Source organism: Dermacentor silvarum, chromosome 3 (assembly GCF_013339745.2).
Source record: "Dermacentor silvarum isolate Dsil-2018 chromosome 3, BIME_Dsil_1.4, whole genome shotgun sequence".
NCBI classification, from domain to species: Eukaryota; Metazoa; Arthropoda; class Arachnida; order Ixodida; family Ixodidae; genus Dermacentor; species Dermacentor silvarum.
Window position 1 is genome coordinate 34,156,527 of NC_051156.1, and position 14,792 is coordinate 34,171,318.

The 14,792-nt window shown below is 43.3% G+C and overlaps 1 long non-coding RNA gene across 2 annotated transcripts; it reads left to right on the forward strand.

Moving 5' to 3' along the window:
• The first annotated feature begins 1,603 nt into the window (after nt 1–1,603).
• On the forward strand, nt 1,604–9,667 carry LOC125943751 (uncharacterized). 2 transcript variants are annotated; one of them, XR_007465873.1, is made up of 4 exons: nt 1,604–1,734; nt 2,605–2,708; nt 6,433–6,651; nt 8,926–9,667. It is a non-coding gene; the product is annotated as an uncharacterized LOC125943751 (long non-coding RNA). The 2 variants fall into 2 exon arrangements; XR_007465872.1 differs by lacking the exon at nt 8,926–9,667 and having other exon boundaries at nt 6,433–7,129.
• Nucleotides 9,668–14,792: the final 5,125 nt, after the last annotated feature.

A 14,792-nucleotide genomic window follows, 5' to 3' on the forward strand; every position in this document is an offset into this window, starting at 1 on the left:
CAAAACAGCACGTTCCCAGAACGTTGCCGGATGTCATCAATATTGACATTAATGTGATGCCAGGCTGCTGTAGCATTTCGCATGTATACGTTCATGCAACTATAAGATATTGTAATTTTCAACTGAACATTCATCTTTATCATACAGTGAGGTATGGAGATGTATAGTGGTTATGCAGTACTTAATATCTTCTAAGGAACACCATGTTAAATTATGTTTATTATGCTTCTCCACAGATAAGATCTGCTACAAATTATATCAAATGGCAGAAGCATTCACATGGAAAAAATGCTAATTGTTGCAACGGTTCACCTATAGTAGACAAAGTTACGCATAAAAGTATTCCCTTCTTCCACACCAAATGCACAAGACTTTGTGACTGCTTGCACACCACATGCCCCTAAAAGTGGAAACATTTAGCAAGGGCCATCATGAATAGGCACAAGCCCCATGATACGAGCTGCATAAAAATGACGAACACATGCACACTGCACAGTGGATACACACAGATCATATCTACTTGTCCATATAAAGAACAGTGCATTTTTTTCAGTTCAAGTATAGTTTACATCATAGAAACGGCACTAGAGCAAAGGACTATAAGCCACCAATAGGGCTGCAAACACACCGTACACCAGCGCACATTTGTTTCACACACCACACAGGACACATGCACGCAGCAGACATGTTTTTTTTAGGAGGAATCTTCGCGAGCCGCACGATAAACACAGAAGGTACGGACGACAGGAGTAAAACCCGCGCACATTCAACACACCGACACGAAAGGAAATGCGGACGATACGGGTGTAACCTGCGCCACACGAGCTATCAACCCTCGTGAATTTGATCCTTTCCACCTGAAACAGTTACAACGCACACGAAAACATCGAACACTGCACATCTGTACCTCCGATATCGTGTCAACAATTCCTGAGGCAACAATTCGTGTTCACGACATCAGAAAGTTATCTAAAACTAAGTGACGGCGTAGGAAAAGTAGGCAGCATCGCTAAACGTCATGGATTGGCTTCGAGACAGCTTCGAGACAGCCCAAACCGTTCAAATCAGGCCACAGCGACGGCTTGATAAGGATAACCGAAGCTGATCTCGAAGGCCACGCTTATGCTGTCTGCAGATGGCGGAAGCAATTCAAAGGTAAAATACGTTTTAGAATTTCTTTCTACGCCAAACTATAGTGTAAAATATAGATTGTTCTACAGTTATTTTGTCTCGCAACATCTATACGTAGTTGTGTGTAACCCGGCACAAAATTTTAGTATGCGAGTGTACTGGTTAATATTTTTGTCATCACAGAGGCCACAACATTCTCACAAGTATGCAGGTGGCGCTATTGTTTTTCCTCCGTGTTCTGTGATGGCGGTCGTATGTGCGGGGTGCTACGAGCGTCGCGTTTGCTTGATCGTGTGTTTTTGTGTTTGCTGTTATGAAGTAGGTCGCAGTTAGCGTGCACAGAAGTGCCTGAAGATACCTTGTGTCACGCTGCAAACTCGCCGTATGCGTGGCGCGCCAGGCAAATGTGGCCCAACGATTTTATGCCGTGGAGTACGGTTTCTTTGTTCTCGTTCTGGAAAGTTGGGTGGACGTCGCAAAGAATGTGTGTTAGCGCGCCTCAGCTCGTCCACTACGCAGCGGCATGTATGCGGGGAGTAACATCGTCGACGCAGCACCGGCAACTTGGAGAGTGCTTCGCGACCGCGTCGTACCATTCAAAAGGTAAGTAATCGTGCTGGCTAACTACGCGCGTGTTGTGTGAGCTTCTCGTGTGTGCATAGCGTGCGCGAGCGTATGAAATAGAAGTCCCGCGACAACAGTGATACCTGTGCTGATGCTTGCTGAACGCTGGTTGTCAGAGCTTAGTTACGCAAGTTTAGTGCTTCGATGCGAAATTGAAAATCTTGATAAACGTTTTCTTCCGATGAGAAATATAACGTTCGAAAATAATCGTGTTCATCATGTGCGTGCGGCGCGTGAGCTCCCGCTTTTCTCCTGAAGTTGCATAATGACTCATTTGCCTCTTTACCGATTCTTATTGCAATGACGTTTCCTTGCTTACATGGCAAGGAAACTTGTTTCATATCTACTTGTCCAAGGAAACTTGTTTCATATCTACTTGTCCAAGAAAACTTGTTTCCTTGCCATGTTTCCTTGCCTCAACGTTGTAAATAATATCTGCTTACGAAGTTTTCGGTTTACGGCAGCTTTAGAGAAAAAAAATTTAAGCAATCACAGCTTGCTACTAGTCCAACTTACTTTTTAAGACAAGATGTTTTGACATACCTTATACGTAACTAAACATGACAGGGGAAAGTTAAACTGAGTCATGAAAAAAAAAATGAATTGTTTTGTAAACAAACATTTCTTTGCTATGTGCTGCTGCGTGTCAATAATTTTACTGTGATCAAAGGGTCCCCATTATCAAGACATTCATCAGTGACTTCTACTTTGTGCTCTGTTGCCACCCTGCAATAATGCAAACATTGTTTTTGTGACTATATTTAGATGCTCCATGCATGTCTAGACAATTTGACAGCTTTATAAAGCTGTGTGCCACTGCTATAAGTTAACACAGAACTTATTTTATAGTGGCGAGGCTGTGACCCATAACAGTGCCTACATAACGGAGGAGCCACCAGACCCCTTGGCTATGCCTGCCGTAGTGCAACGTATAATCTGGATGGTCGGGTCAGGTATGTATTTAGTGTACGTGTTCCAAAAAGTAGCATCTTGGTATCATTTGTGGATAAGTTAATCGACATTAGTCAACACAGCTTACTAAATAGGCCAAATATTTATGCAACTTGCTGTTTATTTGTGTTCATAGCTGTTATGCACACCTTATTGTGTTCTATATAAAAGTAGACCTAACATGTCCTGATGTTAAGTATTTTTTCTTGCATCAATCGCTTGGCTGCAAGTTACATTTTAGTTTTGCTTAGTACACACTATTTATTACTTTTCATTTTCGTTTTCTTGTTTTGAAACTGTTTCCTATGCTGTAGGATTTTATTTCCGAATTTTTAGTGTTTACACTACACTCTTGTGCAGCTTCTGTGCATATAAGAATTCAAAGTGTAATGGGCCAGATATGTCATAGGTGTAAGCACACAGTGTGCTTACCATTGTTTAACATTCATATTCACGATTATTTCTGTCTTGTTCCAAAAATAACTGCCACTGGAAAATACACATTTGATGAGCTCAAACTTCTTGAAATGATACATTAAGGCCAGTATTCACTGTGCTGCAGTTACTACAGTTCTGAAGTGTTTTCTAGTAAGCCTGCTTTTTTCTCTCCCATTTTTTAATATTCTTGGCAAGCTATCCCTATTCATGCAAGTAGGCATTGTAGGAGTTGCGAGTCTATGTCCCGTTGCATTATTTTTCTCTTTTTTTCAAGTCAATACAGCATAGAACACATAGCTAACTGGTAGGTAGTTCATTGTATTGATGCTCTATTATTAAAAAAGCACACTATTTCGCACATGTCTGCTTGCTCTTGCCATGTTTGCTGGTTATTGCAATGTTGCTCGTCAAATGAATTTGATTTCAACTACACCATACAGAACAGTCTTATTGGCTTTAGTGTAATTTTAATAGTGACAATCAACCAACAAGCCCTAATTCTACAGCTGTCAAGAAGTATTTCTAATACTTTGGGGTCCCTTTCCATATTTTCTGTTTCATCCTGTGTATTTGGTCAGCACAGTGGGCATTCGGTCTATTCATTCTGCTTGGCGCTGCTCAGGTCAGAATATGTTCAACCTGCAAGTCCAAATTGTAATGATATGTGTACGACTTCATTTACTGGCTGGATGAATTGAAAAAGCATTATATCTGATTCTAAGAGTATTTTTGTCAAAAATACCAGTGTCTAGAATAAGCATCATATGCACTGCAACTCTTATAGTTTTAAGTTAGGTAGGCAAATATCTATAGGTATGTATACTTGTGCATATACTTTCTACATATTGGCTAGTGTTTTAGCTACACGAAACGGTCTATGTTGTCACTACTCTCAAGTGAAATTTATGGTTGATGCGCCACTTGTTTTTGTTGTGCACTTACACTTCTGTGGTGTCATAAGCACTGTAGATGCCTGACAGCTGAAGTATTGCAGCAGTAGACAGTTTTAGTTTAGCGTACGCTATGTCATTGCGTACGATATAAAATAGTGGGTCATCACTGCGCATGTGCAGAACGCTATCCGACCTCTAGCGTATGCATGCTATTTCTCAGATTTAGCATTACCGTCTGTGCGTGGTTTGCGTAGTTTACGTTAAACATGGCGGTGGTCCCCGCTGCCCACTTCGAATTGAATTTGGCGTGGCTTTTGCAGAATTCGCTTCGTTCGTAGAAAATGACTGTGTAAGCAACTTTCGCTTACCGTCAGGCCGCTTTGACAACAGTGTAATATGGTTAACCTTGTGGAGTTTTCGAGATCGCTTCTCATTTTGAATGACACGAAGCCTAACGAGGGAAACCGACATATATCAGCGCCACCTGTCAGTGAAGTCGAGAGATAGGTGCGACGATGGCATATGGCCTCTGAGATCGGAAGATCTCGCAGGCCAACTAAAACTAATAAATGTGTGCTGTTTAGCGTACGCTGTACTATAGCGTATAGGCGTACGCTATTAGTTGCATATGCTATACTAAAACTGTCTAGTGTTGAAGCTAACTGGCACTTACTATTGCTACAGTATGCCAACAGATACCTATCACCGTATTTGTGCATTTTCTAAGAACCAGCCGTGTTTGCTAGGTGAAATTTGTAGTGTACGTATGAGTTTGCCAGTCAGTTCATGTAACTTTTCAGGATAGAATTTACATGGGGAGGAAAAGGGTACCATACAACATGACTGCTGCTAACTGACCATTTATTTTGATGGAAGGATTAAAAATAGCAACACTGGATGTGTGCTTATGTTGTGCACAATTTCGTTCAGAGGGAAGGCGTAAGTTGTAATATAAAGGCATAAAATCAGAATAAATGATATTTGTGTAAAAAGGAAAGTAAATATGGGCGCAGACTAACTTCAATCACTTGTCATCTAGAAAGGACGCCTTTTATTTCATGAATTGATCATGGGGTCTGGCTCGCATGTTTTGTTTATGTGGTATGCCTCACTGATCTCTCGTGTCAATTTTTCACCGTAGGTGAAAACAGATGATCTTAATTCAGCCTGAAGTCCTATCGCGGCAATGCACGGCCAAACTGGATGAGCAAGCTGGTCTCTTGAGTGAAATATGGGAACTTATTTGGCACATTTAGTTACCGGCCAGACTGCTCTGTGTACATTTGACCAGTTGTGAAAAAAATACAGTGAGCTGCCTCTCATAGACACTAGACAAATTTGGTGGTATCTTTAACCAAGCAAACCTCCCTTCCCTGCTCGCCTTTCTGAATTCACTTGTGAACTGTCGTGCATATCCTGCCTACTTTATTTTTCGCTGGAAATGTGCGTGCATAGCAGTCCACATGAGAATTGAGGCTTGCTGAGGTAAAGATGCAACCCAATTTGTCTTGTGTTCGTCAGGGGTAGCATAGTCTGTTCCTTTGATCATGTATATATTCAGTCAAATGTACATGGGGCAGACTGGCTGGTGCCTCAACATGTGCCCAGGAGAGCACCATAATTCACTCAAGGGAGAAATATGTCCGTGCCACTTGACAATGCACTGACACGACTGGTGCTGCGCGCCAAATTTCGATTGTTCCTCTATGGCAACCAATTGACCATCAAAATCAGTGACGAATACCACATTAAGGAAATGGGACATGTGTCAGTTGTAGAGATACAAGCTATACTTTGGCTACCACTAATTGCTGAGAGGGTGATTAGAGACAGTTACTAGGAGAGCTCATCTGGTTGGCTGGCACAAACTGTACCTGTTTCTGCACTGCAAAAAGCTGAAAGACTCTACTTGGGCTCACTGAAACTGCTCTTTAAAATAAATTTGAAACAGGGTAAGCTATATAATTTTGTGTGCAGCCCCCACACTAATGCCACTGGACGTACCTGCCATTTCCGGTTACATTTATCGCACGGTTAGACATATTTCTTTTTGCTACCAGCACTTATTGACATAAAACCGATGGCCTATTGCACAAGCAATAAAAGCACATCAAAACGCTTGGAGTAATGTGAAATTTAGGTAGGTTCATGTAAACAAAGCAAATTAATTGCTTTAATAAGAAAGTTGTGCAGACTGGGTAGGAATAGAACCTGGAGTGTGAAAGGAGCACGCTTCCCTTACGCCACGGCAGCTCTTTGGTTCTGGCTGACTTAAGGTGTGCCTAGTGCGTGTCACACTGTGCACGTCACATTGAAGCCATTTGGTTGACTAAAGGTGCTTTCACGTTCCCACACGCAAGCTGTCTTAATGTGTCTCTGCCATCTTTTATTGCAGGTACACCTAGGAAATGTTGTATACATTGGCAACGATAACTGGGGCCTGCTCCAGTGCCATCGCCGGGATTCCCTGTTCTGCAAAAAGCTGACATAACTGATGTGGGGAGCCCTGGCGCTCGGTGTAGGAGTATCACAGGGGCTCCTTGTCGGTGCTTGAAGGACGGCAATGCTGTTGAGAAGCCGACATTGAGCCCCGATAAATTGGAAGCTGTGGGTAGTAAGTATCATTCACATTTTTTCAAGTTTTTGTAATGTTTGTAACAATGCATGTATTGCACCGAAATGATTAACTTTTCAGATGCATTTGATGCATATCTTTCGAAATGTGGTACCCCTGAGGAGAAAAAAATCATCTTCTCATGCTTGGTTTTGGCCGAGCGGTTGAATCGAGTGACAAAGTTTTTCGCGTTTAGGTAGTCTAAGAAGAAACAAAAGCAGAATTAACAAACCAGCTTATTTGTGGCTACTCATGAGTTGCATTTCTTTGTTTAAAAGTGCCTGTGAAGTGGCGCTAACCTACTATCAGGTCCAGAATTTTCGGTTAACACCGCTTCCAAAAGCTCGCGTTCTAATTTGGTTTTTTCAAGGCCAGAACTTCCGTATTCGTCATCCGCGGATAGCAACGGCAACTTTTGCAGTGTAGAGCAATATTCAACCCTTCTCCCGATATGCAACACCTGTAGCGTAGTTGTAGCTGGTCGTTCAGGCACTGAATTGCTGTGCAGATGTAGGCAACAACACAAGAGTTAAGACGAGAGACATGCGGCAACTCTTTAACAAAAAGCTTTATTTTTGCAAGCCCATGTTTTAGCTGTCAGTCACTGCATTGCACATGCGCAATTCGCACCCTTAGGAAGAAAGTAAACTGTCTGACAAGTGTACAGAAGGTGTGCTGATACACACAGAGCCAAGTCGTGAAATCTTTTCAGCCTCAATTATTTTACGTGCTAGTTATCACCGCTTCTGCTGGAAACGGTACACTGAGCAAACGACGGTTCAGTCACGCGAACTGCAATGACATTCAAGCCTACTGTCACGCACATTTTTCTTGACATTGTATGAGTGTTCTCTCAGCCGGTGATTGATGCAGTGTCCCATTTGACCTATATACTGTTTACCACAAGGGGGATACAATAAACCACATTGCTAACACAGGTGACAAACGGAATTTGGTGTTTTGTTGCATATGTGTGGCGCGCTGTGACATTGCCTTTGATTACACAACTTTAGAATGATATGCAATTTTCTTGATATTGTGAGAGCTTATGAATGTAGGGTATGACGGCCTGTTTTATGTCTGTCAGATGCAGTGACCACATGACCTCTACTCTGAAAAGCGCATGCACCGAGTGGTTGCCATGTGATCACTCCAGTATCTGACCGACTTAAAGTGGCTGTCATACCATACATTCATAAGCTGTCTCACAATATCGTGAAAACTGCAGATCGTTCCAAAGTTAAAGTTGTCTTCTTTGCACCTCAGAAGCTTATAAAGTTGTGTAATCAAAGGAAATGTTTCAGGGCAGCACACAAGTGTAACAAAAAGCACAAAAATCCGTTCGTCACCTATGTTAGCAACATGAATTACTGTACCCCTCTTTCTTGTGGTAAACAGTACATAGGCCAAACAGGACGCTGTATCAATGACCAGCTGAGAGAACACTCTATAATGTCAAGAAAAACGTGCATGACAGTTGGCTTGCATGTTGTTGCAGTTCATGTGCCAGTGAACCATTGTTTGCTCGGTGTACTGTTGTCAGCAGTAGCGGTGATCAACTAACACGTGAAATTATTGAAGCTGAAAAGATTGCGCGACTTAGCTCTATGTGTGTCAGCATCTGTACACTTATCAGACAGAGTTGACCTACCTAAGGGTGTGAATTGCGCAGGTGCAATGTGATGAGTGACGGCTATAAACATGGGTCGCTGAAAATAAAGCTTTTTGTTGGAAGTCAGCACACGTCTATTGTCTCGTCATTTCTGTCGTCAATATCTGTGCTGCAATTCACCAATATGTTGTACCAACAAGTCAAATTTATCACTCACTCATTCGAACTTTCTTTCATCACGAATGAAATGTGGTTTTGGTACCGTGGTAGAGCATTCACATCATTTGTTAATTTTTGTTTTCTTCAATGACTGAACTGGATGTAACAAGCAGCCGTGGCATTGCAAGGAAGCTTTATGTTAAAGGAATATATTGATACTAACGTCTTAACTGCTTAGCGCAATAAAGGAAGTTGTGGGTATTGTTTATTGTGCTTTCCTTGCTCTTGTGTCCAAACTTATAGCTATAATGGTTAGGTTTTACTGAAATTTGCTTTTTGATGTTTTGCATTATTCTCCTGTGTAAAGTCACTTGTTTGTTTCACAGTTATGCGAAGCTTAAGTTGTTTGTAAGCATTTTTATAGCCTGTTTTCACAGTAAACATGGCTTACTTCAGTGTTTCAGATGGCACTTTATAGTTTGATGTAATTGATGTCTCTGCAGGTTACCGCATTATTGACTTGGAAACCAGTGAGGTCTGGATGCAAGTGAAGCTACTGAGGGAGGCATGTGTGCATCACTTGTGCTGCTGGCCATTCTCTGCAAAAGTGATGGCTGGCAGTCAGTGCTTGGATGACTTTCTGTTACTCTACGCCTTGGGCTGTGTTGACTACTTCACACTTGCTGCCATGTCTGCAAGCTTAGGCAAAAAGACCGGCTGGATGCTTGGCAGGAGATATTATCCAACCGCAGTGTTACTGTGTTGTGTTGTACATTACAAAGTGATGGAGGACAGTATTTGTGCTGTTAAGAAGTATAAATTGTGTTCTGCCATTGAAATAAGGGAACTCGACACAAAGCAAAAGATTTCGAAGTCTGACCTACATGGGAAAGCAAAATATATTGTGTTGTAGTTGTAGCTGTTAGTAGAGTCTTAATATGCGATAGAAGACCTTGATGTTTAATAGCAAATATATTTAAGTGTGTTATCAGTGTGTTATCAGTGTTTAAGTTACTGTTATGTGTCATTTGTTTGCCAGGATGATGTAAGCAGACAGTAAATAAATGCATGGTTTGAGATTATAACCAGGTTTGTCTATGGCATTCACTATTATTTAAGGTGGACCAATGCATATTCATGGGTGCATATTCAACCACCACATTCCTCCTGCACAAACAATTCCTACATACTAGCGTTTGGTCTTAGCAGCTGATGTTGGCTATTATACAATTTCTTGAAAGCACATGCAGCTACCGACACATGATATTTAGAGCAGTAAGTCGGAAGCAAAGACTGATTTTTTTCTGTGGTCTAAGCTTAAATGATATGTTTAAGGAAATGAACATTTGTGGAATATATTTACTTTCCTGCTGCGAGAACCTTTATACGAGAACCTCTGCACATTGGACGTGCATGCTGCTTCTCGCTGTTATAGCCAAAATGAAAAATTGTTCTTATGAACCACTTCGCAGCTTTGCATTGTGCACTTTTACTTGCAGTTAGCATTTATATGCTGTGCTATGGACAACAGCAAGACAAGTCAGGCAAACCACCATGTGAAACACTTTAAAGATTCTGGCTTAGGCGCGTTGGTACTATATATAGTGCAAGACAGATGAGCTGCCCGTACAGCAGCGCTGTCAGCATTACACGGCTGACAGCACCGCAAACCCTTTAATTTATATTTGTTTGACAGATAATGCATTCTAGTAGTTTTCATGTCGTATATGCATGAAAATGTAAACAAGAACTGGTGAAAACAGCATTATTTTACGTGTATAGTGTACCTTACCACAAGGTAAGGTACACATATCTTGGTAAACTACACAAGATATATACGTAATAAACGCTGTTTTTCACTAATTCTTGTTTCACATTTTCATGCATATGCAACATGAAAACTACTAGAGTAAATTATCTGTCAAGCAAATATAAATTTAAGGGTTTGCGGTGCTGTCAGCCGTGTCATGCTGACAGCACTGCTGTTATGCATGTCTACAAATATTCTGCAATGTCAGTTGAGTGTTGCTTGAACGTCACATACGTACGTTGCCTGAAAGCTCAAGTGACAAAGGCAACATCCACATTACGTTGCCAGGAAGTTCTGTTAACGTTATGTTAACGTCGTGAATGTGCTGCTCAACGCTGCCACAACGTTACGACCCAACGTTGTGTGGCGATCAAAAAAGAGGAAATTAGCAGCATGTAGGCAACGTTATATGCCGACATTTGTGCACATTCAGAGAACGTTATGGCAACATTTTGCGTTACTTGGGTAGACGGTCCCCCTGGGCTGACCCACCCAGGGGAAATCGGCAGTTGCCTTTTCCTGTCCTCCTCTTAAATCTTCGTCTTTCTCTCTCACTTTCAATCTATCCTGTCTTCTTTTCACTTCCCTTTTACTTCCGTTTTCCCAGGCAGCTAGGGTTAACCTTGTGTGGGTAGCCAGCCTTGGATACCCCATATTTGGTTATAGTAGTGGCGTACAGCTGGCGTTTGCAGGACCTGGCTTTTCCAGTTTCTGCAGCGTCCCCTCGTTGGGCTCCATGGTGGGTGGCTGGCGTCGCTGCCGAAAAACGCACCAATACTTATGGCTGAACCATTCCCCCCACTCCATGATCGCCGTCAGAAAAGAGGGCGCACCGAAGATGTTTTCCAATTTTTTGGACGCCAAACGCATAACTTCCCCCGCTTTCATGTTATTCATGCTCAAAAGTCGGATACATCAGTACGAACAATTTCACCTTTCCTTGTCTCAAAGTCTTTGACGGATATTTTTGGACCAGGCTATAAAGCATCCAGGATGGCAAGCGGGGATCTCCTCTTGGAGCTCCGTGATCTCAAACAGTACGAGAAACTTCCCAACCTAGTATCATTTGGAGATGCTCAAGTAACCGTAACCCAGCACCGTACCATGAATACCACCCGTGGCGTTGTATCAGATGATGACCTGTTGCAGCTGAGTGAGGCTGAACTCCTAGAGGGTTTCAGTGAGCAGAATGTAATCAATGTTAAACGAATTAAGATGAGGCGCGACGGCAAGGAAATCCAGACCAGGCACCTGATACTTACCTTTAACTCAAGTGTTCTGCCCGAATCCATCGAGGCCGGATACATCAAGCTACGGGTCAGACCCTATGTACCAAATCCTCTTCGTTGCTTCAAGTGCCAGCGTTTCGGCCACAGTTCTCAGAACTGCCGAGGCCGACAAACATGTGCTAAATGTAGTTCCGGTGACCATGCCTCTGAAACGTGCGAAAACACTCCACACTGTGTCAACTGTGATGGCGAGCATGCCGCATACTCGCGGTCATGCCCGTCTTGGAAGAAAGAGAAAGAAATAGTCACGATCAAAGTAAAAGAAAACATAACTTTCAAGGAGGCACGCAGGCGGGTATCGTACCTGCCAAAAACCAGCTTTGCCGAAGTGGCGCGTCAGGGGGCAGCGCCACATCGGCCCCCGGCGGCTGTCTGGCACACGCGCAGTGGGCCGGCGGCGACGCCATCCGCTCCCTCGGCGGGTGCAGCTAGCGCTGCTCTGCCAACTCACAAGAAGGGGCCATCGACCTCCGGGCTGGTGGCCTCGAGGGCCTCGTCTCTCGAGGCGAGGCCTTCTCGTCAAACCAACAGCTCGCAAGAGCGCGTGTCCAGCGCCTCGCAAGAGGCTATGGACACAACAACCAGCCAGACGGCGCCACTTGCGCCTACGGAGCCGCGAGAGTCTCGCGATCGCTCCAAACAAGAAAAACACCGCATCACGGCGCCCGGAAAGGGCTCTGTGAAGTAATTCCTCTTTCTTAACACACAGCACAAAACCCACATTCAACATGGATACACAAATATTACAGTGGAATGTCCGAGGACTCCTCCACAATCTCGATGACATCAAAGAACTCCTACATAAGTATAATCCAAAGGTGCTGTGTGTCCAAGAAACACACCTCAAACACACGCAAACAGATTTTCTCCGACAATACGCCATTTTTCGTAAGGACCGCGATGACACAGTCGTGTCTTCCGGTGGTGTGGCTATTGTAGTCGACAGAGGTATTGCCTGCCGGGAACTAAAACTTCGTACGCCCCTAGAGGCAGTTGCTGTCCGAGGGGTGTTGTTTGACAAGCTGGTCACTGTCAGCTCTATATACATCCCTCCCAATTATCAACTACATAAAGCCGAATTCCAAAACTACATAAATGAACTTCCGGAGCCATACATAGTTGTCGGAGATTTCAACGCACATAACACTTTGTGGGGAGACTCACGTTGCGATGCGAGAGGTCGCCTGATTGAAAATTTTCTGTTTTCTTCAGGCGCATCATTACTTAACAAGAAAGAGCCTACGTATTACAGCATTACACATAACACATATTCATCCATTGACTTAAGTATAGCATCGAGTACACTAATGCCATACCTGGAGTGGTCTGTTCTCAAGAACCCCTTTGGGAGCGACCACTTCCCAATTATGCTAGGCTTAACAGAACATGATAGATGCTCGCCACACGTTCCCCGATGGAAGGTTGACTCGGCTAACTGGGAACTTTTCCGACAAATAACATATTTAAGCCGTGATGACATTGCCTCTTTTAACATGGACGATGCTGTGGCATATATAACAGGTTTTATCATTGACGCTGCTGAAAGGTGCATACAACAAACTAATGGACTAGCTAATAAACGTCGCCTGCCTTGGTGGAATGATGAATGCCAGAAAGGACGTAAAAAGCAAAACAAAGCCTGGGGATTGTTTCGCAACTTCCCAACAGCTGAAAACCTGATAAATTTTAAACAAGCAAAATCACAGGGCAGAAGAACGCGTCGACGTGCAAAGAGAGAGAGTTGGGAAAGGTACATTTCCAGTATAAATTCATACACCGACGAAACAAAAGTCTGGAATAGGGTAAATAAACTAATAGGCCGGGAGTCACATCCTCTACCCTTAGTAAGTAGCCAAGGTGATAGCCTGGAAGACCAGGCGGATTGTCTAGGTGAACACTTTCAATATGTATCAAGTGAATCGCATTATACAGACACTTTCCTGAAGTTTAAAGAACGCGAAGAGCGGCAGCCTCTTAACCGCAGGGGTTCTTCGAGTGAGGCTTACAATCAACCATTTAGCTTAGCCGAACTTAAAGCATCTCTCGCTTGTTGTAACAACTCGGCGCCAGGTGGCGATCGTGTCATGTACGAAATGATTAGGTACTTACACCCCGAAACACTGACAACACTCCTGTCTCTTTTTAATGCCATGTGGGCGGCTGGCTGTATTCCGTCCTCATGGAAAGAAGCCATAGTCATACCGGCTCTTAAACAAGGCAAAGACCCGTCCTTAGCCAGCAGCTACAGGCCAATAGCTCTAACAAGCTGCCTGTGCAAGCTGTATGAAAAAATGATAAACCGGCGTTTAATCAGTTTCCTAGAAAATAACAAAATACTAGACCCCTTCCAGTGTGGATTCCGAGAAGGTAGGTCGACAATAGACCACCTTGTTCGCATCGAGGCAAACATCAGAGATGCGTTTATTCATAAACAGTTTTTACTTTCTGTATTTATAGATTTAGAGAAAGCGTACGACACGACATGGCGCTTCGGGATTCTGCGAGATCTCTCTGCGATGGGGGTCCGCGGTAATATGTTTAACACAGTCGAAAGCTACTTGTCTAACCGCACGTTTCGCGTAAGAGTGGGCAATGCTTTATCTAGAACATTCACCCAGGAGGCTGGCGTGCCGCAAGGGGGTGTGCTTAGTTGCACACTTTTCATTGTAAAAATGAACTCCCTGCATACAGTCATTCCACGCAGCATGTTTTATTCTGTGTATGTCGATGGCGTACAGATAGGTTTCAAATCATGTAACATCGCTATCTGTGAACGACAGGTGCAGCTTGGATTACATAAATTGTCGAAATGGGCGGATGTAAATGGGTTCAAAATAAACGCACAGAAAAGTACATGCATACTCTTCTCAAACAAAAGAGGCGTGACACCGGTGACAAATCTCACGATCAATCGAGAGGAACTATCCATGAGCAGTGAACATAAATTTCTGGGCATAATTCTGGACTCTAAGCTTACCTTCATCCCCCATCTTAAATATCTGAAGACAAAGTGTCTGAAGACTATGAACCTTTTAAAAATTCTCTCGCACACAACATGGGGTAGTGATCGAAAATGCCTCCTAAACTTGTACAACAGTCTTGTCCACTCACGCCTTGATTACGGAGCTATAATTTATAACTCTGCAACGCCAAGTGCATTAAAAATACTAGACCCCGTTCACCATTTAGGTATCCGCCTCGCAACCGGTGCTTTCCGAACAAGCCCGATCCAGAGCCTCTATGTAGAGTCGAACCAGTGGTCACTCCATCT